Below are 22,171 nucleotides of genomic sequence, written 5' to 3' on the forward strand. Positions count from 1 at the left end.
GTATGCTTTGTATGTAGTACATTCACATCTTGTTCCATGTGAATGTTATCTTCCTCCTCTTTTAACCTCACATTGAGGTCCACACTCACATTCCTTGTAGGATGTGTATGCACTAGAGCTTGCATTTGGAACATCATTGTCCCCACCACTATTGGGCATATCCTCTATTGATTTTCTCTTTCGCATAAAAGCCATTGAGAGGCTTAATTGCTGAGAATCATTTTTAGGGCACCCAATTCTTGTCGAGAAGGCCATAGCTTCAAATACAACTGGTCACTATCAATAACAATAAGCTCATAAGTTTCAAATAAAGAAATAAATTTTCAAAGGTCATATAAACTATTTTATGTCATACATATCTTAGTAGTAAGGTCAAGGTTTCACCCATCCATCGCAAAAAAAGTGGTTTCATTTCTTAGTCAAATTGGAATTATAATACCATACTTTTTCTATGAAAAAAGACAAACAAAAGAAAAATGAGGATATCCTTGATAGTAAATGTAGAGAAAAAATGATTTATTATTTGCATAACTTATGATTGAGGTCCCACCATGAAGATTAATCAACTTTTTTGAAGACATAATGATGAAGCATACAACTATAAAGTGTATACTAGCATGTGATTATTTCAACTTATTTTTCTAATCTCACGAATTAGTTTAAAAGCATTATGGCATGATACATGCTTCATATATATGTTACTACACAATTGTTAGCGATCAACTCCCTGCCACGTCAATAGTGCCACGTGGTAACAGTCGGACTGTCCGACTACAATCAGCTGCATTAATGTAGCCGACCTGCCTATTTTGGCATTTTTACGAGGCATTCTTTTTAGCCTTTTAAAGGCTGAGTTTCCAGCAGTTTTGATCACTTGTATTACAGCCTATTAGTGACAGAGACAACACTTGGGCTGACGAAGATCGAGATTCTCAAGGCAGAGACATACACAGATATTCTCTCTACACCCGTGTATAATTCTGCATTCCTATACAGCATTCTTCAATGCAGATTTTTTGTGTTTCACTATCTCTTTCTCTTTCTCTCTCTCTTCTCTCTTCGTTCACTCTTTGTCATGGTCATTCGCTTCCGCATTGCTTCACTTTGACATGGTGTCAGACCATTGAAGGACTAATCTAGGGTGGACCTATCTGAAGAGGAGTTTTCAGCGTGACACAAGGCTGTGTTTTCAGCGTTCAAGTGCGAGCAGGTGGGCTACGCATTAGAACAAGGCTGAGATATATGTGGGCGTGCAAGAAAAGAGAAGATTTGCTTAAGCTGATGCTGTTTTCTACTGTTAGAGAAGAAAGAAGGCCGGGTTTTTGGCCTTCAAGTGCAGATTTTACCTTGTCATTGCCTCTGGCGGTGGTTGAAGAAGGTTCGCAGATCCGAGACAAGAGCCCTAGCAAGTTGCATTTTCACAATCAGAGGGGGCTTCTTTTGCGTTTATGCAAGTTGGGTGCTACTCGAGAGAGTCAAGGTGCCACCCTAGACAATTCCATGACTCATGTGCCTATAAATAGCACATGGGCATTCATCCATCTTTGGTCCACACTTACTCTCTCATTCACTCTTCTTTGTTTCCCCATCACACCTTCAACCTCAACCCTCTATCACTGTTGTCTACACCCCTACCCTAATAGATATCTCAATTTGTTGTCTTGTCTAGCACACAAGGTAAAACTTACGTAAGTTGCCCAAAAAGCCTCATTTTCAATTCCAATTGCCTTGATCCTACCTCCAACGTCAACCTACCATATGACCCAATCCGCCCGCAACATGCATGCCCGTTGCCCTACCTCCTAGCACTGCACTCTCTCTCTAATCCTTTGATACGGTTCCATGAGATAGACTACTACAAAGGCTGTAAACACTAGAGATCCATCGGACATGATTTGGGGTATATATGCACTATATGAGGGAGTGGTGGATTGAGTGAGATGCCCAGGAGGACTTTCAGACATGACACCATTGGAGTGAAGGAGGGATGTCCTCTGTCACCTACACTCTTTGGTCTCTACATCGACGAGAGAGAAGATCACATCACACCAGGAGGCGATGGGGTGGAGTTAGCAAGTATATTGGTCTCTATTATGCTTTATGCTGACGATATTGTTCTGGTCTCTGAACCACAAGAGAGTCTATGGCAACATCTCCGTGCCCTTCATGGCTTTGTACACCACATGAATTGACAATTAATATTGGGAAAACCAAGATCCTAGAAGGAGATCAATCTTCACTCTAGGAGCTAGATATGTGGAGGTTGTGGACTCATATGTCTAGCTAGGGGTCACTTTCACTACATCCGCTGGGAGATTCACCATGGCACGGGCAACCAGAGACCGATTCACACGAGGATATGCAGCATTGGCCATGATGGAGAGACATTGCCATCGAGCACACTTTGAAAGATGAGAAGGATTGAAGCTTGCACTTGGAGAGCTAAGGCAGGAGAGCAAGAGCAAGAAACAGAGAGACACAAAATCGGAACTTCAACCCAACACAATGTGTGTCAGGGACCTCCCTTTATTAGTTAGGGTTTGTAACGAATGGGTGCCCATCAACAATGTCTAGGAAGGGCATCAGGTACATATGCCTTTATCCCCAACAACCTCCCACTTAAAGGCGAATGTGCCTCAATGAGGAGTAAAAAGAAAAAAAAAACAGATTACAACATGTAAAGAAAAATATCCTAACACAGAAAACATAAACAGAAACCATACGACAAAGCACAGACTGATAAAAAGAACACAGTTAGGGTTAGGGTTAGAGTAACTCAGAGACAATGAACACAGTGAATAAATGAAATGATACGACTACTAATAATACGATGCTCATACAGTAAACACACTATGCAGTGAATGAATACTGAACCTCGAACTCCCGTATCTCTAGGATCAAGGCAAGGGTAATGAGCTGGAGAGTGTGTCGTACTCTGAACGGATCCCGAATCGAGCAAGGCAACCTCCAAATGTCTAACACCAACAAACGCAACAGTGAGAAGCTGGATCTGATGCAGACAACAATGAGGAGAAAGAAATACTAAAAACGCAGGTAAGACAGCCTGCAGGAGAGAGAAAGACTAAAAACGCAGGCAAGACAACCTGCAGGCAGGAGAGAGAAAGACTGAAAACCCAGGCAGGACAACCTACAGGAGAGAAAAAGACTAAAAACGGAGCCTGCAGAAGAGAGAAAGACTGAAAACACAAGTAGGACAGCCTGCAGAAGAGAGAAAGACTGCACCGATTGCAGACAGGAGAGAGAAAACTCTCAGGGCGACAGTTGGAGCCTACAAACACAGCAGTTTGCTGGCATGGTAGGCTGTACGACAGCAATGTAGATGAACAGTAGTCAGTCGCCAGACACAAACAGCAGCAATCAGCGTGTGGAGGGCTGGAAACAGGTGCCAAATTGTAGGGAACAGTGATGGAAAGCAAGGGCTGAGATGTCCTCCGAAACCGGGGTGTGGGTAGCAAGCTGGTAACACCTAAAACCTACAAAAACGAGATTGTGAAAGAGTGGAGGGCTGGCTACCAATGTATAGAAAATTAGGGTTCTAGATCCTCTCCCACTTAACTTTCTTGATCTGCTCCTCGTTTTAAGGTTTTGGCTAAACTAAGCCTAAAATAAGCATGTTTTGGGGCTGTTTAAGTGCCTAAGTGCATTTCTTAGCACAAACCCTCTCTTAGACCCAAAATAAGGCGAGAAAAGTAGGCCAACCTAAATTTTGATTTACCCCAAGGCATCCCACCCCAAAGCAGCCAGGGCATTGGACAAAAGGTGCACGTCAGCTGCCCAGTGGCCTACCAAGACTACAGAGGCGATGGATATCTTACCAAGGGAGCCTAAGTGATCACCCTAGAGAGGTCAAGGCATCGGACCAAGGGTACTCGTCGGCTACCCAAGGGCCTACCAAGGCCTACAAAGGCGGATGGAATCAGCAATGAACTTGTTTGTTTTATTTTCTTTTTTCTTTTTTTCCTTTTTTTGAAAAGTGTTTTGAAAATACATAAGTAATATAGGAACAATGGCGGATTAAGTGACAGATAGGAAAAGATAAAGAGAGTTTTAAACCCAAGTTATTCATAAAACTAGCAAGACAATCCCTCGCGCTGACGAGGATAAGTGCCTAAGGATGATAAAAGTGAGTGTATGTGCCAATCATGTGTTGAATATGTGAGAGGCAAAAAAAAACGGTGGGATTAGCAAGACAAGGGTAGGGAAACTGCCTTTAGGAGAGCTGCCATGCGTTATGCTACGAATATGGTGGATCCTAGAGTCGACTACTCCAAAAGACCAAAAAGTGATAAATGCGCACAGATGCATATTGATATGAACAAAATGTCAATGCATAGGGTAATGCAAAGTGAGATGCAAGATATCATGCTCATGCAATATGCTATACAACGATGCCATTGGGACAGTGCCCTCGCAGGGGAAGTGTTCACTTGTCCAAGTCCACTTTTACAATTAGGCCATCTTGATAGTGCAAATGAAGTTACAAATGCCCATAATACAATACAAAAGAATAAGTAAATGTAATGTCTAAAAAACTGTAAGCATCATCACTGTCACGATCAAGAGTAGGAGCCGCCCCCTCTCAAACTGGAAGGGAAAGAATTAGGGAAGTACCCTCTCCCCATCAAGCTGAAGAAGTAGAGGAGGGTGTACCCAAGCCATCATAAGTACCAGGTACTGAAGAACCAGCCGGTTGACCGCTTTGGTCAAGATATCTGCAAAATTATCTGATGAAGGCACAAACTCTAGGCGAATAGTGCCTAGCTCAACCTGCTCTTTGGAAAAGTGCAAGTGGACTTCCACATGCCGAGTCCGTGGTGTGATGATCGGATTGCCCGCAAGGGCAATGGCACTCTGGTTATCGCAGTAGACAACTGTGGGAGAGTCACATGGAAAATGAAGCGCCGTCAGTAAACTCCTCAAACAGATGGCCTCGGTGGTACCATCGAAGAGAGCCCGGTACTCAGCCTCGACCGTGGAAGCCACCACCGTCTCTTGTTTACGGCTGGACCAAGAAATGGGAGCCATGCCCAAGGTAAAGAGATAGCCCCCACGAGAACGCCGGGTATCAGGATCTCCTGCCCAATCAGAATCGATGTATCCCTGCAAACATAAACTAGAACCAAATGTCAAGCCATTAAAAAAAGTACACCACAAATAACACAACACACGAAGACATGCAATCCAATGTGACATCCTAGGTGCTGTGAAATACTGACGAAGTATGCTAACTGAGTAAGCTAAATCTAGCCGAGTGTGAATTAACCAAAGAAGTTTTCCTACAATAGAACGATAGGTGTGTGCATCGAAGGGCTGTCCTAAGGTATCCTTCGACAAGTGAACAGTAGGATCAATAGGCGTGGCCATTGGCCGCGTCTGATCCGAAGTATACTGTTCCACAAGCTAAAGTGCGTATTTCTACTATGGCACAAAAATACATCCTCCAGAACGAACTACCTCCATCCCCAAAAAATAAGACGACAAACCAAGGTCTATCATTTCAAATGTAGCTTTAAACTTAGCATTAATTTCCGCTATGGTAGCAAAATCTGAACCTGTGATAAGTAAGTCATCAACATATAGCAGGATATAGCTAGCCCCCTCTGGAGTGCATCGAACATATAAGTTCGGGTCATAAGGGGTAGAATGGTATCCATGAGTCTATAAAAAACTCATCCATTCTATGGAACCAAGACCGCGGCGCTTGCTTCAGCCCATAAAGAGCTTTCTGCAAGTGGAATACCGTATCCCTAGGGTTCCCTGAGGGAAAGCCCGGTGGCTGCTCCACATAGACTTCCTCCTCCAAGTATCCGTTCAAGAAGGCACTCTTGACATCCATCTGATGTATCGGCCAGCCATGTTGAGCAGCGACCACAAGTAGCGAGCGAAAGGAAGTCAACCGTGCAGTAGGAACAAAGGTCTCTTCATAATCAATGACGTGTTTCTATCGAAACCATTGCACTACAAGGCGAGCCTTGGTACTTATCTAAAGTCCCATCAGCTTTTAGCTTTGTCAGAAAAATCCAATTTGTCCCGATGACTTTCTTATGGCTCGGACGATCCACCAATGTCCAAGTCTCATTTCGGTCAATACTCTCTAGCTCCCTTTCCATAGCCTCTCGCCATTGAGAGTGTTGAGGAACCTCCTGCCAGGTATTCCACTCAGAATGCGCTATGTAGTCAGCTGTAAACAGCGATGCAAATGATGCCTGAGGAGCAACCCAAGCAGATCTTCTAGGTCCCTCCGGAGTGGAATCGGGTGGTAGGATCCCCAAATCCCGCATGGTTTGCTGGTACCAGCGAGGTAACAGGTCTCGCAAAGGGAGCCTGGGAGGTGAAGAAACTGCGAGAATATCAGGAGCCAGAAGTAGACTAAGCTCAATAGGCACGATCTCTGATGATGTGGAAGAAGGAAGCGGATCAGAATCTGGTGCAGAAGACTGCATAATATTCCTCTCGTCAAAGATGACATCCCGCCTAACGATCACCTTGTTTGTCTGAGAATCGAACAAACGATAGGCTTTCGCTTCAAAAGAATATCCCACAAAAATAAGGAGATCAGCTCGGAGAGTAAGCTTTCCTATCTTGTCATCAGGCATGTGTGTGTACACACGACACCCGAAGACTCTGAAATGGGAAATAACAGGAGGAGAGCCAAAAAATGCCTCATACGGGGTCTTCTAAGAAAGAGCCGCAGTCAGACACCGGTTGAGGATGTGCACCGAAGTGTTAACAGCCTCGACCCAAAGGCGCTCAGGAAGCTCTACTGCGAACAGCATAGAGCGTGCCATTTCCATGACTGTGCAATTCCTACGCTCTATGACTTCATTCTAGGAGGGGGAGTTGGTAGAGGTGAGCTGGCGAGAAATGCCATGCTTATGTAGAAACTCAGAAAACTCGTGGGAAATAAACTCACCACCGCAATTACTCCTCATGCACCCAACACGACAACCAGCCTGGTTATGAACCAACAACACCCAAGCAAAAAAATATGTGAAAGCATCTGACTTATGCTTGAGGAAGTACACCCACATGTATCGAGAATGATCATCCACTACCAAAAAGAAGTACAGCGCGCTGTTCAAAGTAGCAATGGATATCGGCCAACAAAGATCAACATGAATCAATCTAAGAGGCTCCTCAGCTCTATGTGTAGACGGCTGAGAAAATGGGGTACGGTGCTACTTCTCGAGCTGACAGGCTTTACAAACATCTCGAGCTAGCTTCAGGCATGGAAGGCCCTCAACCAACTCACGGCGTGACAACTTATAAAGTGAGTCATAACCAACATGCCCTAAGCGAAAATGCCAAAGACGTGCGTAGGCTCCCGAGATGTGGCTAAGGCCTGGAAGCTATGGAATACGGAGCCTTCGGCGGTCGACTTGGTCAGAAAGTGTGTCATGTGGTATAGGCCATTAGGCAGAGCCTCACCGCGACCAATCACTAAACCAATCAGAGAGTCAAGGACCTCGACTGTGGTTGCTGTAAAGAAAACTGCTCGCCCCAACCGATAAAGCTGCTGAACAAATAACAAGTTCACCCCAAGCTGAGGGACATGATATACATTGTCCAGCGAAGCCAGGACCGGACCCTTGTCAGTGGCAAAACTGACGCAATTTTAAGCCTGAATCTTGACCGAGGAGTTGTTTCCTACACGGACCTGCCCGACTGCAAGGGCTCGGATACGGAAAATGTTCTCTATAGGAGTCATGTGATGTGTAGCTCCACTGTCCACAATCCAAACTGAAGCTGAAGTGCTCGGCTATGACAAGGGGGCCTCTACAGTAACCTCATCGGGAGGCAACTCACAGATGTGGACAAGACTCGCATCTAATGTCTCTATGGAGTCGATATAGGCCTCTGCAGACCAGTCAGATAAGCCCTTTGGAGTTGAGAACGTTGTCGACTGAAGTGACTGCGGTGGTAGTGTGAGTCTGACCTTTAAAATGTCCCTTGCCATCACCCTGCCTCCCCTGCTGGGGGTTGCCCGACTGAAGGGCGGGGGTCTGAGACTAAGATTTTGGCGTTGTTCCTCGTGCCTTTAATCGACACTCGTCATCAAAATGGCCAGCCTTTTGACAATATTGACAATACCTATTGTTTTTAGGTACATTCTGCCACCGAGGTTTGAGTTGTGATTGGGAGTTTCCTTACGAATCCCCAAATTGATTTAGCTTTTGAGTTTGATTTTGATTTTGATTTTGAGTGGAGGTTTAGTTTGGTTTGCCCTTCCCTTGTTGCCCTTTCTGAGAATGAGCAAGAAGAGCCCCCTCTGAGAGGCATTCATATGAAACTGATCGAACAACCGTGCGTAACGCAACAGCTGACACTCAAATTCATAGAATGTAGACATGGTAGGCTTTGAAACTATTCCTTCCACAAAATTGAAGTATTTCTTAGGGAGTTTATTTAGGAACAATATGACTTGATCGTCAGAGAGCTTCGGAGTCCCCGTAGTGAAGAATTCAACGAGGAGACGCCGATACTCAGCCAACTTGACTTTCAAGTCATCCCCGTCAGTGATTTTGAAAAGCTGAAGCTCATAGTCAAGATTAATACAACGGATCCTATCTCGAGCCGCATAGCGGTCAGTCAAGTGTGCCCATTGCTCTGACGCTAAGTCAAAATGCTGAAGCTGAAAATGAAACTCTGGCAATAAGCCCTGCATCAGCTCGACAATAGCGGAGACATTATTAGCCTTCCATGAGCGGACAACCTCATATGGAACAAATGCGGGATCGGGTTGGGGTTCCAACCCTTACACTAGATCCCATAGGTTCTGCGAATCAAGGACATGTCTTATCAGATTTGACCAAGTAGTAAAGTTTGACCCATTAAAACGAGTCTTGTCATTAAATGCATTCTTGGCAGAAGATAAGCTAGAACCATGAGGTGTCGGGTAGGTGGAGTAAGATGATGGCGGGAAAGATGATGGAGGTGAGAGTATCTGATAAGAGTAAGGAGAGAAAAAAGGTGGGTAGACAGAAGTAGGCTGTGAGTATCCAATGAATGCCGATTGATGCGAAGGCACTGGAACATGAATGTTTCCATAAGGTGCCGGTGTAGGTGGAGACACTCGGACACAATAGCCTTATCTAAAGTAACGCTAGGACACATCATTATGACCAAAAGGTCCACTAGGCAATGCCATGGAGACAAACTGTGGAGGCAACTGATCCACACTCCGAAGAGATTGAGTGGGATACCTAGACTGCAATGATCCCGAAAGTGTGTATGAGGTAGGTGGAACACCACCCGGCTGAGGGAATGATGAGGTCCTAAAGGATGTGCCTATGTTTCCATAACCCTCTGGAGTGATGTGCGGTGCGACATGAGTTACCTGAAATGGAAATGTAAATGGTGTAAATGAAAGTGGTGAAGCAGCGGAAGAATGTGGTGGGATGGGTGGGTTTTAAAAGTGAGGCGTATGAGGTGCAGATTCTTTTTGTTCATTTTTATCATTTAAAGACTGAAAATGAAACTGTGAAGATGATGATACACCATGTAATGAAGTGAAAGGAACACCAAATTCATTCTGATTATGTGAAGTAGACGGAAAAGAAGGAAGAACAGAAAAAGAGTTACCTAGCTTTTTCTTATAATCCCTGCGACGTGTGTTAACATACAAGAATTGGTCCTCTAGAGGACCTTTCCTTAGTCAACAGACTGGACTCTTTCTTCCACATGATCTCTACCAGTATATTGCAAAATAGAAGAGGTAAAAGAAAAAGGCACAAAAGACAAATCAAAAGTACCTTGCACCAAAGAGGACGGAAGAGTCTTAAAAAATGAAACATACTCCGGATCTTGCTCTCCAAGAGGAGGGCCCATCCCTGATGGAGGTCTCGACGGCATTGCAACATCATCAAACTGATGTACAACATCTGAAGAGTAAAATCGATGCATACCTTCATTTAGAAGCTTTTCTTGAAGGGCAATCCTTCGGTCGAGCTCCTCAATCTTCTTTTGTCGATAGGCTATGATCAGTTTATATTCCATAGAGGTCAGCTTCCCTATCTTTTTTCTCATGTACTCACATGTTTCTCCCATCATGTCGGAAGTTTGTGGAGCAAGCTGATCAGCCCACTCTCGCTCGGTTCTCGGCATAGACTAATCTGGAGATTGAATCGGTCTTGATGTGTTCGAAGTCATTTGAACCTACTGTTATTCTTGCTTCTTGTGAAGAGCTTTCAGATTAAAGACTAATCTGGAGATTGACTCGGTCTTGATGTGTTCGAAGTCATTTGAGCCTACTGTTGTTCTTGCTTCTTGCAGACCAAAGGCCTAGATTTCTTAGAGAGTACCAGGATCTGATACCATGTAAACAAACATACCCTAACACAGAAACATAAACAAAAACCGTACAACAAAGCACAGACTGATAAAAAAAACACAGTTAGGGTTAGGGTTAGAGTAACTCAGAGACAATGAACACAGTGAATAAATGAAATGATATGACTACTAATAATACGATGCTCATGCAGCAAACACACTATGCAGTGAATGAATACTGAACCTCAAACTCCTGTATCTCTAGGATCAGGGCAAGGATAATGAGCTGGAGAGTGTGTCGTACTCTGAACGGATCTCGAATTGCAGTAAGGCAGCCTCCGGATGTCAAACACCAGCAAACGCAGCAGTGAGAAGTTGGATGTGATGCAGACAGCAGTGAGGAGAGAGAAAGACTAAAAACGCAAGCAAGACAACCAGCAAGGAAGAGAAAGACTAAAAACGGAGCCTGCAGGAGAGAGAAAGACTAAAAACGCAGGCAGGACAACCTACAGGAGAGAGAAAGACTAGAAACAAAGCCTACAAGAGAGAGAAAGACTGAAAACGCAAGCAAAACAGCCTGCAAGAGAGAGAAAGACTGAAAATGCACGCAGGACAACCTCCAAGAGAGAAAAAGACTGCAACGATTGCAGACAGAAGAGAAAAAACTCTCAAGGCGGCAGCTGGAGCCTGCAAACACAGCAGCTTGCTGCCGTGGCAAGCTGTACGACAGCAGTGCAGATGAACAATAGTCAGTCACCAAGCAGAAACATCAACAATCAGCGTGTTGAGGGCTGGAAACAGGCGCCAGCCTGTAGGGAACAGTGATGGACAACAAGGGCTGAGATGTCCTCCGTGACCAGGGTGTGGACAGCAAGCTGGTAACACCTGAAACCTGCAAAAACGAGATTGTGAAAGAGTGGAGGGCTAGCTGCCAATTTATAGAAAATTAGGGTTCTAGATCCTCTCCCACTTAACTTTCTCAATCTGCTTCTCATTTTAGGATTTTGGCTAAAATAAGCCTAAAATAAGCATGTTTTAGGGCTGTTTAAGTGGCTAAGTGCATTTCTTAGCACAACACAACATGTACATACAATACAATTGGGACAAACCCGACAACAAGACGAGGAAAGAGATCATCTCATCCAACGCCCATCTGCCTAAGGAAGGCCAGAAATCCCGCTGAGATCTCAATACATAGAGTACACTCAGCCAAGCTGTCATCATAGGCAAAGGACACCATAATGGTGACTACATCTGGGGTCTGTAAATGAGGCAAGAGCGGAGTAGACAAGACATCTTGCTCGCCAAGAGAACACCCAGGAATAAACAAGCCAAAGACGGTCAAGACCATAAAGGTCAACATCGTGAGAAGGCACGAAAACAAGCCCTACGTAAGCATCAAAGCTGCAAATGGGCATAACTGCATATAAGCCGTATAAGGCAGGTCCCAATAAGCGACCAGAGTTATAGGGAAGCCAGGGTTACGCATATGCATCAACACCCTCGTGCACGGCAATGCATAAAAGCCATAAGGCAGTGGACACAAGTCCAGTAGCAGCAAAAGACACCGTCGAGCAGCGTACATGTAGAACCAACCAAGTCCAAGAAGGCTTGGAAAACAAGCAAGGCGGGGTGCTACACACCAATTGTAGGTAATAAACTGCCACATCCAAGTCATAGCCCTCAATAGAAATGCATAAACCTGTAAGGTAAGCACAATTGCAACATAACCAAGTGTAGGCAATAGATCAAGGAGACATAAGCTCCCACTGGCAAACAAGTCGGAATAAAACCGAACAACTAGCCAAGGCATGCCATCATCCGTACTCATGTCTGACATAGCCACCTACGTCAAAAGAGCATACCCCCAATAGGCATAAACTGGCATGCATGACATGTCTCATGGGGCCCTCTGAGAACTGCCATACGCATAACTAAATGAGCAAAGGCTCAAGCCATAAACAAGAGGCATGTCACTGTCACTGACAATAGGTCAGCAAGACCGTAATCAGATCCAAGGGATTACCCAAATCAAATCAGCCCACATAGGTAAGCACTGCATATAGGTAGTCGCATGGAGCACATAACAAGCATCCAAGCATGTAAGTGACCCTCTTAAACCTGCAAGAGAGTAATAGGCCTGCCATAGGCAGTGAAAAGAAAGGGCAAAGCGCATAGGCGTCCCCAAAGTCAATAAACAATGCATGAGCGGTATCCAAATATCCGGCCAAGTGTCAAAGGACATACAAGCATCCATATGTCAAAGACAACAAGAGCATAGACAGAGGGCAGAGGCCCGCGGTCTCATCAATCAAGCTCATCTGCAAGCAAACCATAAAATTCATAAAACCAATCTGCAATCCAAGCCAGGTGTGCCAAGACATAGCTCCCACTGAACAGGAAAGGTAAGATGCCAAGAGAGCACTTGCTGCAATATATCCAAGACATCCCAGGGTCCAAGTCCAGATAGGCATAAAGCCTGAGCATATCCAAGGTCCAAGCGGCACAATCCAAAAGGCATCCAGGATCCATAACTGCATAATGATGTCACACTCCAAAGCAACTGGGCATGACAGATACGGAGCAAAACATCCGTCATAGGGCAGCCAGGTGCATATCATCCATCCAAGACATAAGACTCCTGCTAAGAGGAAACCCACAAGCACCACATAGTGATAAAGGGTACAAACTGTCCCAAATGAATCCATGCTGCTGTCATGACAGGGAATGTCACAAGGACAAGGCTCCAACATCAGCCCAAAGCATACATGAAGCACGATCAACCATACAGCCCAAACGGGAAGAATAGACCAACCAAGCATCTTCAAGTCACCACTGCCAAGCATTATTTCAGTCCCAAACAATCCCCAAACGCATATCCGAGTGTGTATCATCCATGGGAAGCATCAATACATCATGGGAAACACCCGAATCATACCCCGTAAGCCATAGACATTAAATAATCCCTGTCAAGTACCATCAGCCACGTTTATTACAGTGGCAAATCTCTGTCCAAACTGACCCAAATGATGGCTTGAATCAGCCCAAAATCATATCCAGACAATGGTGCATCAATCCGTACCATATAGGCATCAAGGGAGCATGAACAACCATTACATAAGCATAATCCATAGGCATGAGATAGTCGAGGACCATATGCTGCCCTGTTTTCCAGCCAAGAACCTGTGATGTCCAGCCAAGATCTGAAGTATGATCAGCCCAAGAAATGATCTTTCAACATCAGGCATACATCCACCAAGCATTAGGCATGCATATGTAGGCATATGGGCATCAAATGATGTGCAAGTGAGCTCCAGTGAACCTGTAAAAGCTTGTTCTAGTCTTGAACAGCAAGTCTGTTGTACATTCCAACAAGAATGAGCTCAATCCAATGCCACAAACCAAGTGGTAGAATAAGTGTCAAATGAAGAAGGTAATGACCAAAACCAAGTTGTGTAGCTGCTGAATATGCAGTCCAGGCCTGCATGAAACAGGTGCAACCGCGTGGCAGGGTAGCAGCACGTTTTTGCTCCGATATGGCTGATGGGGGGCTTGGGTAAGGTGCTAAAGATGGCCTACAATAGGCCCAAGCTAGCCTCAAAGAGCTCCAAGTAAGACATGAGGTATACAAGCTCTAATGAGTATGAGATATGGCTGCCCCCTATTTCATCATTGTCTGTCCAAGTGCTGAGCCGAAAGTTTAGCTCCTGACTAAGCTCACAAGAGCCCAAGAGTACCTTGGAACAAGTGGTAAAGGGCGGGAAGATGGGAGATCAAAAAATACATACCATGAAGGTCAAGCTATGGCTGCCATGAACCTGAGAATGGCTGTAGGTATTCGTTTGAAAGCTCAAGCGATGCAAGTCGAGGTCGAGATCCAAGCTCTAATACTAGTTGAAAGGTGAGAAGGATCGAAGCTTGCACTTGGAGAGCTATGATGGGAGAGCAAGAGCAAGAAAGAGAGAGACAAAATGGGAACTCCAACCCAACATAATGTGTGTCAGGGACCTCCCTTTATTAGTTAGGGTTTGTAACGAATGGGTGCCCACTGACAATGTCCGGGCACGGCATCAGGCGCATACGCCTTTATCCCCAACACACTTCTAGGAGCATCGCACATGGAAGTGGCCATTTGACACACTTGTCACACTAGCCACGATGTATGGTGCACCTATTTGGACCCCTAGCTTGGCTATATACCTATGGACACAGATCAAGAGACCACAAATCATCATGCTCTCACAAATAATCCGCAACAAACCATCAGTACCACATGAGATTATTAGAGCCGAGTTTGATGCACCCCTCATGTTGATGGAGGCCCTTTTTCAGACTATCAGCTTCATACACAAAGTACATGACATCCACCCGGATAGACTACCTAGGAGGGCCGTCGAGGTCTCTAGGCAGCTAGCTCAACCAAGATAGGAGACTTCATGGTATGCACAGGTTGAGCAATGGCTTACAGGATATGAGATCGACATGGACCATCTCGCCTGCTTTCAGTATGATTCTGACTCCCCCTTCATACACCTCTCCCACACAAAGAGGGACTTGGTCATGCGACAAGATCTTTTCCAGTTGTACATACAACATATATGGCTATCACCCAAGCAGCCCCTTCCCCCGAAGATGTCTTATTACAAAGATCACTTCATGAAGACTACCATAGATGGATTCATTGAAAGACTTAAATACCTAGATGTATACATGCCACATGAGAGGCAGGTAGCCATTGACCAGCTTAGGGTATTCTCCCACTAGCTTGAGATCGAGACCGGGAGAGCAACCCACATCCTTAGAGCTGAGTGGATTTGCAAATTAATCTTACTAAGTACTTGGAGAAGGTGGGAGAACACATAGACCATAGCAAATGCATTGAGTTTTTGAAGACCTTTGATGCCTAGAAAAACAATGGCACAATAGCAATCAAACATGAAGATACCACTTTTTTTTCTTTTCTTTTCTAGTAAAATGTGGTTGATTATATTACTTAAAAAACTGATTACAACGGAGTGCTCATGCTCAACAGACTAGCTGGGGCTAATGCAAAGTCACCAATACATCATGTATACAAGCCTCTCAAGGCGGTCTAGGGGAGATGGGGGCAAGAAGAGAAGGGGTGGGGGGGGTGTTTTGTTTTGTATCGCCAACTAGGGCTACCTGCCTGCATCACGAAAAACAAACCCTGGCCACACAAAGTGTGCATGAAGTGATCTCGGAGCTCCTGACGAGCCATGGACTCGCCCTACACCTGATCCCATCGGCCGCGGAGGGAGTAGATGATGGAGGTCCAGAGCTCTACTAAGGTTACATGTGCTAAAAGTCTCTCTCCATTGAAAGCCTCTTGACACCCCGCCTTCTACATATGCCATCTAGTAAGACTCCCTATGATCTCCCATACCTCCGAGCGGTCCGTTGTGGGCTCCAGTACCTAGCGGATGGGTAGAGCCTCCAACCCGACCACTACTCACAACCCTGCCTTGATAATGAATATCGTGCCTGCATCCCGGCCTCATACAGAAGGTGACGGCCCTAGCTAACTGCCTGCAAACAAAAAGCTCCCCATGAGATACATCCAAGGCTGGGTGCTATACGGCAAAGAATGCGGCATGCTCCTCTCCATATGAGTTGCGCCTCCTCACATGACCAAAGGCAGTGCTTTGGGTTTCCAAAGGTTGTTGTGTGCAGCGTTTACAACCTCCCTCCTTCTGCATCTAGGCAATCCAACTTCCCACCGCCAAGCCTCCATATGCCACTAGCCATAAGAAATACGACACCCTCCTCGGCCTCCAGCTATCCCATAGGCGGCGCCAAAAGGTCCGTCGGAAGGGCTCCGTGATACTATGCTCCACCCAGTGCCTGCTACGTGACAGCACACAGTCCATATCCTCCTACATCAGTACATATCTGCCAATCATGGTAGTGTACTCTAGGAACCTAGATGGCTTCTTGGCGACCGCAGAGGCCGGCCATAGCCACTCTCCTGGATCCCACTCCAGCTCATCAACTGGTCTGCCCTCCCAGATCCAAAGGCGCCACTCCCTGAGCTCCTTCCAGAAAACATAGGGGTCCAGTCGCCAAGTCTTTCCCTAAAGGTCCACCACCTGAATCCTCCTCCATGAAAGTGCGGCAATCCCCTCATCCTGCTGCCCTCTGTAAAGGGTCAGATGTCCCCCCTCTTGAACGGCAAAGAAAGTCCCCTGCGGGGCGCCGCCCACTCTACCTGCCACCTGAAGGGGAATGCCTGCTAGTAAAAACCTAGCTGCCCATTGGCTCTCGTATCGGGGGAGCAAGCCACTTCAAAGGTAATGTTGCGTCTATCTCCCTTCTCCTCAATTCCACTCCCCTCTGGCAGCCTGATACTCACTGTAACACCTCCTCCTCCGCCATCCTGTATACCTCCCGCCATGTCCTGACGATACGAGCCGGGCCGGCCTCCCACCCAGCCCACTGGATGTGGAAGCACTCACCTATCTATGCCCCTTCCCTATCTTTGACCTGGGGGTTCCAGATAACCAATTGACGGTCTATCTCCTCCTGGCAACCTAGGGGGCTCTAGATTAGGGCCTTGCGGAGACCCTGCCACACGCGGAGTGAGCTGAGAAGGAAAGGTGATCAAGGAGGGGGGGGGGGGGGGGGGGGGTGATCTAGGCTGATGTGAATATCCATCTTAGGGACGGCCTCCACTCGCCGCCAAGCCTCAATCTACAATTCTGAAGACCCTCCTGCAATAAGAACTTCTAGGTTTGCCCTCCTGGTGTGAGACCGCGGACAACTAGCTTGCCCAAGGGGGCCATACTCTGATACTCTAGGTCTATGATCCCAAGCCCTCCCTCTGACCTATGTCGTATGATGGTCACCCACGCCACCTTGGCCCTGGAATCCATGGAACCATCAGACCCTAACCAAAAGAAATTCCACACTAAGCGATGAAGCTGCACTACGCAAGATGAGAAGCACCAACACAAGGCGATGTACCAGGCCGTCGCTAGGAGGACCTGGTTAACCACCAGGGCTCATCTGGCTGGTGAGAGGCGAGTTGTGCTCTAGTAGGTTAGTTTCCTCCGAATAGAACCAAGGACAGGAGTGATGCCGAGTCCCACTTGGAACCCTACGTACTGGGACAGTCTGCCCTCTGCTCACCCATCTAAATCCCAGGTGGACCCCCACTCCGTACTAGAGTGCGGGTCTGTGAGGAAACCAACAAACTTTCGCCAGTTGATTTTCGCTCCTGCTGCAGAACAGAACACATCAAGAGCCAGCCTCACTCTCTCCAACATCAACTCATCATCCTCAATGTAGAGAGTTGTATCATCTGTGTACTCTGAATCTAACAACTCAGTCTCCTCTCTCACTAGAAGTCGGAGACCGCATAATCCGCTCACACGTGACCTAAGAAGTGAGACATCGCCTTTGCGAAACAGAAGAAATAGGTATGGGGCCAAGGGGCAGCCCTATTGAACCGATCTCTCCAATCAAAATTCCTCCCCTCGCCTTCCGCCTATGAGAACCTTGCTGGTAGTCAATCTGTACAGCGCAGAGACCCCACGAATCCAAACGTGGGGGAATCCCAACCTCACCATGGTGCCCTCTAAGAAATCCTAGTCCACCCTGTCATAAGCTTTCTCGAAGTCCAAGAGTAGTACGGCTAGTCTCTGCCCACTGTGCTAAGCCCACTCTGTCGCCTCAAAGAAGGTAAATACATTGTCAAGGATGCTCCTATCCTGGACAAAGCCTGTCTGTGTGTAATGGATGAAATCTGGAAGCACGGGGCGTAGTCGCTTACCAATCATCTTTGCCAATACCTTATAGGCCACTGACGATTAGTCTCCACTGGAAAAGCTCCAATCGGCCTCTCCCTTTGGGGAGAAGACTGATAAGGCCTGCGGAGAGACTCCCTGGCATTTGTCCTGAAGTGAAAATCTCCTAGAAGGCCATTAATAGGGGGTCATTCACCACCTCCCAGTAGGTAGTGAAGAAGGCCTTAGAGAGGCCATCCTTGCCCCGGGCATTTCTACCCATCCTGTGTATGGAAAGCCTCCTCTAGTTCCTTCTCTATGAAGGGGGCTAGGAGGGAGTGTCCCATCTCATTTGTGATGAGGGATGGGATGTGATCCCATACCTACTATCTACATCGTTGTCCTCTACTTGAAGTTGTTTCCTGCTAGAAGAGGCGCATGTAATAGTCGGTGGCGATTTCCATCATCTCGTCTGGGCTAGAACAAGTCCTCCCATATTGATCCCGAAGGCTACGTATCTGCTCTCCTGCAGTGCGAGGCGGGTGCACCTGGAAAAACTCCCTGCACATCGTGTCTCCCTTCTGCGCCCAGAAGGCTACTAAGGTTCGGAAAGAAAACTCTGAGCACCTGTCCTCTAGGCCAGCAATGGCTACTAGCGCGCACACCTATGCGTGGAGGGTGGGGTCCCCTGGTGCCTCCTGTAATACAGGCGGGAGGGGAGGTATACAGGATGGCGGGAGGTATACAGGATGGCGGAGGAGGCGGCCTCCTGTAATACAGGCGGGAGGGGAGGTTGCAGAGGTCATAGTAGAGTCGAGCAGAGGGGAGGTCCCGCCGGAGTGCTCTCTCCTCCTCCCAGCTCTGTTGCCTGGCCTGTATGGCTGCCTCTTGGCAGATTCTGCTCGACTCTACTATGACCTCTACAACCTCCTCTACTATCCAGTCCCTCTTGCCCCACTCTCTGGTCCAAACCTGCTCTATCTGTCTCGTCACCTCCTCCCGGTGCACCTCGAAAAACTCCCTACACATCGTGTCCCCCTTCGCGCCCAGAAGGCTGCTGAGGTTAGGAAAGAAAACTCTGAGTGCTTGTCCTCTAGACCAGAAATGGCTGCTCGCGTGCGCACCTCCTGTGCGTGGAGGTTGGGGTTGTGAGAGTGCGCAACGGAAGAAGAACACGAACACAGAGGAGAGGAGAGAGAAAGCAGAGAATGAAGGAAGAAAGTCTGCACTGACTGAGATGAATGCTGAATACACTGAAATGGACAGAACAGTCCCTGCACGCAGCCCGGAGCGTCAGTGAGGGAACCAGGACAGACTGGAAGCAGTGGCAGCACCAATGCCGGAGATGGAGGCGACGGGAGCAGTGCTGTACCTGCAGAGCATAGTACTGGACTGACTGGGGGGGCTGCTATATATAGCCCCCAGGCCAGCAAACTGGCCGACCTGGCCAGATTTGGCCGACCAGCCAGATCTGGCCGACTTTGGCCAGATCTGGCCGACTGCCCAGAAAATGGGCAGTCTGGACAAAAAACAGCCCAGTTTGGGCTGTATGACACCCAAGGCTGCTGGCTAACCAGGGCAGCCACAAAATGAGCTGACAGAGCTCCTCTGTCTCCTGTCAGACTATCTCTGACAAGAGCTCACAACCAGGAGATGACAGACTGAGACTGATGAAGAGCAGGCTAACACCCCCTCTCAACTCCTGGGAGAGTCTGAAGACCCAAGAACCGCATGTGATGAAGCAAAGAAGCCTGAGCCAAAGGCTTCGTAAAGAGATCAGCTGCATTGGCCGCCGTAGGACAATAGACCACCACCAGCTCCGAATCCACGATCCGCTCTCGAACATAGTGATATTGAACCTCAATATGCTTCGTGCGAGCATGAAACACCGGGTTCTTGGCCAAAGCAAGAGCACTCCGGTTATCCACGCGCAGCTCCATAGGTCCGGTCTGGGAAAAGCCAATCTCCGCAAGTAAGCGACGGAGCCAAACTGCCTCCATAGCGGTCGAACATAGGGCCCGATACTCAGCCTCTGTAGAAGAAAGGGCCACAGTAGACTGCTTCTTGCTGCTCCAAGAGACAGCACCAGATCCAAGGGTGAAAGCATAACCTGTAGTGGATCGTCTCGAATCCACATCACCTGCCCAATCAGAATCACTCCATCCAGAAAGGGTAATCCCTTCTCCATACATGATCCCGAAGGATCGAGTCCCTTGCAAATAGCGAAGAACCCACAAGGCCGCCTGCCAGTGAGCCTGGGTAGGAGTCTGCATAAAAGAAGACAATAAAGCCACCACAAAAGAGATATCCGGCCGAGTGTGAAGCAGCCAGATAAGAGAGCCGACAAGGCACCTGTAACGGGTGGGATCGGTAAGAGGAACTCCAGCTGTCAAAAGCTTGGACTCAAGGTCCATGGGGCATGAGATAGGCCGACACTCAGCCATATCAAACTCCGAAAGAAGTTCAGAGATGTACCTGTGCTGCGAGATAAAAATGCCCTGTGCCATCTGATAGATCTCCAGGCCTAGAAAGAAGTGAAGGATCCCTAGATCCGTCATGTCAAACTCCTACTGAAGAATGGACCGTATATGCTCCACCTGCTGAGTGTCGCTCCATGTAATGATAAGATCATCCACATACAAGATAAGGAACACCGAAAGAGAATCCACAACCCGTAAGTAGAGGTTGGGATCATAAGCGGAGCGCGCAAAGCCACTCTGTAGAAAGAAGCGGTCAATCCGCTGGTACCAAGCACGAGGAGCCTGCTTTAGGCCATAAAGAGCCTTCCGCGGCCTGTAGACATGATCCTCCTTCCCCTGCACAAGAAAACCAAGAGGCTGTGAAACATAAATCTCCTCCTCAAGAACGCCATTCAGAAAAGCAGACTTGACGTCCATCTAATAGACAGGCCAATGGTGGTGAGCAGCAAGAGCCAAAAGAACTCGGATGGTGGACATCCTGGTTGTAGGAGCAAAAGTCTCAAAGTAGTCCAACCCTGCACCCCAAAACCCTTGGCAACAAGCCTAGCCTTATGCTTGTCCAAGGAGCCATCTGCAAGATACTTGGTCTTAAAGACCCATTTCACACCAATCACCTTCCGTTTCGCGGGACGCGGAACAAGCTCCCACATATGGTTTCGCTCGATGGAATCGAGCTCGGCTTGCATAGCCTGTCTCCAAATATCCTGTGCAAGAGCCTCCTCCACAGTGGAAGGCTCGGAATCCTGAAGAATCTGTGACATAAGAGCATAGTTCACACATAGTGAACTATCCCGCTGGGCCTGTAAACGGGCTGATCGACGTGGACCTGAAGAAGAAGCAGGAAAGTGAGTAACACCTGAATCCTGCATGAGCCGGCGATACCATAAAGGAATCCTGAGAGACTCCTGTGGCTGTGAGGAAGACCGGGGGGTCTCCGGAACCTGTAAAGCACCCAAATCAGAGAGGGACTCCCCCTCACCGAGTGAAGGTAGATCCTCCGCATCTGAAGAAGGCTGTATATCCCGTGAAGATCCCGAAGTGGCGGTAGAAGAGCTCGTAGTAGACGAAGGCACATCCACCAAAGGGGAAAGGGAAGCCGAAGGAGGAGGAATAGGGGGGGTGCTAAGAGGCATCCTGGAAGGAAGGGAAGGGAGAGAAGGTGGGGGGGGTCCGTCGATGATGAAGAAACATCTGTAATAGAACCATCAATCGGATACTCAGAGGCCGAAGCCTCATCAAAGATCACATCCCTGCTCACCTCAATCGTCCGCGTCGTCGGGTCATAGAGCCGATATCCCTTCGTGGTCGTACTATAACCAACGAAGATAAGCTTTCGCGACTTAGAGTCGAACTTCGTCTTCCTCTTCTTCTTGTCCACATGGACAAAAGCATCGCACCCAAAGATGCGAAAATGGGACACGGAAAGCTTCTTCCCAAAGAAAGCCTCATACGGAGTCATGTCCAGTAACGCCGAAGTCGGAGAGCGGTTGCGAATATGCACCGTTGTAGCCACCGCCTCACCCCAAAGGAAATGAGGAAGACTCCTATGCTCCAGCATAGATCGGGCCATCTCAATCATGGTCCGATTCGCACACTCCACCACACCATTCTCTGATGGTGTGTTCGGATGGGAATACTCCACCCGAATACCATGATCCC

At 47.4% G+C, this 22,171-nt stretch overlaps 1 protein-coding gene and 1 pseudogene across 10 annotated transcripts in view; one reads left to right on the forward strand and one right to left on the reverse strand.

Annotated features, from left to right (window-relative positions):
- EMB2735 (embryo defective 2735) overlaps positions 1 to 22,171 on the reverse strand; it is a 96,457-nt gene that overhangs the window by 54,382 nt on the left and 19,904 nt on the right. The gene's annotated exons all lie outside the window — the stretch shown is intronic.
- LOC148017969 (uncharacterized) lies at positions 8,935 to 15,054 on the forward strand (annotated as a pseudogene).

The sequence above is a fragment of the Lygodium microphyllum genome, chromosome 21 (assembly GCF_053477565.2).
Source record: "Lygodium microphyllum isolate KBCC chromosome 21, Lygodium_microphyllum_v1.1.10, whole genome shotgun sequence".
Taxonomy (NCBI): Eukaryota; Viridiplantae; Streptophyta; class Polypodiopsida; order Schizaeales; family Lygodiaceae; genus Lygodium; species Lygodium microphyllum.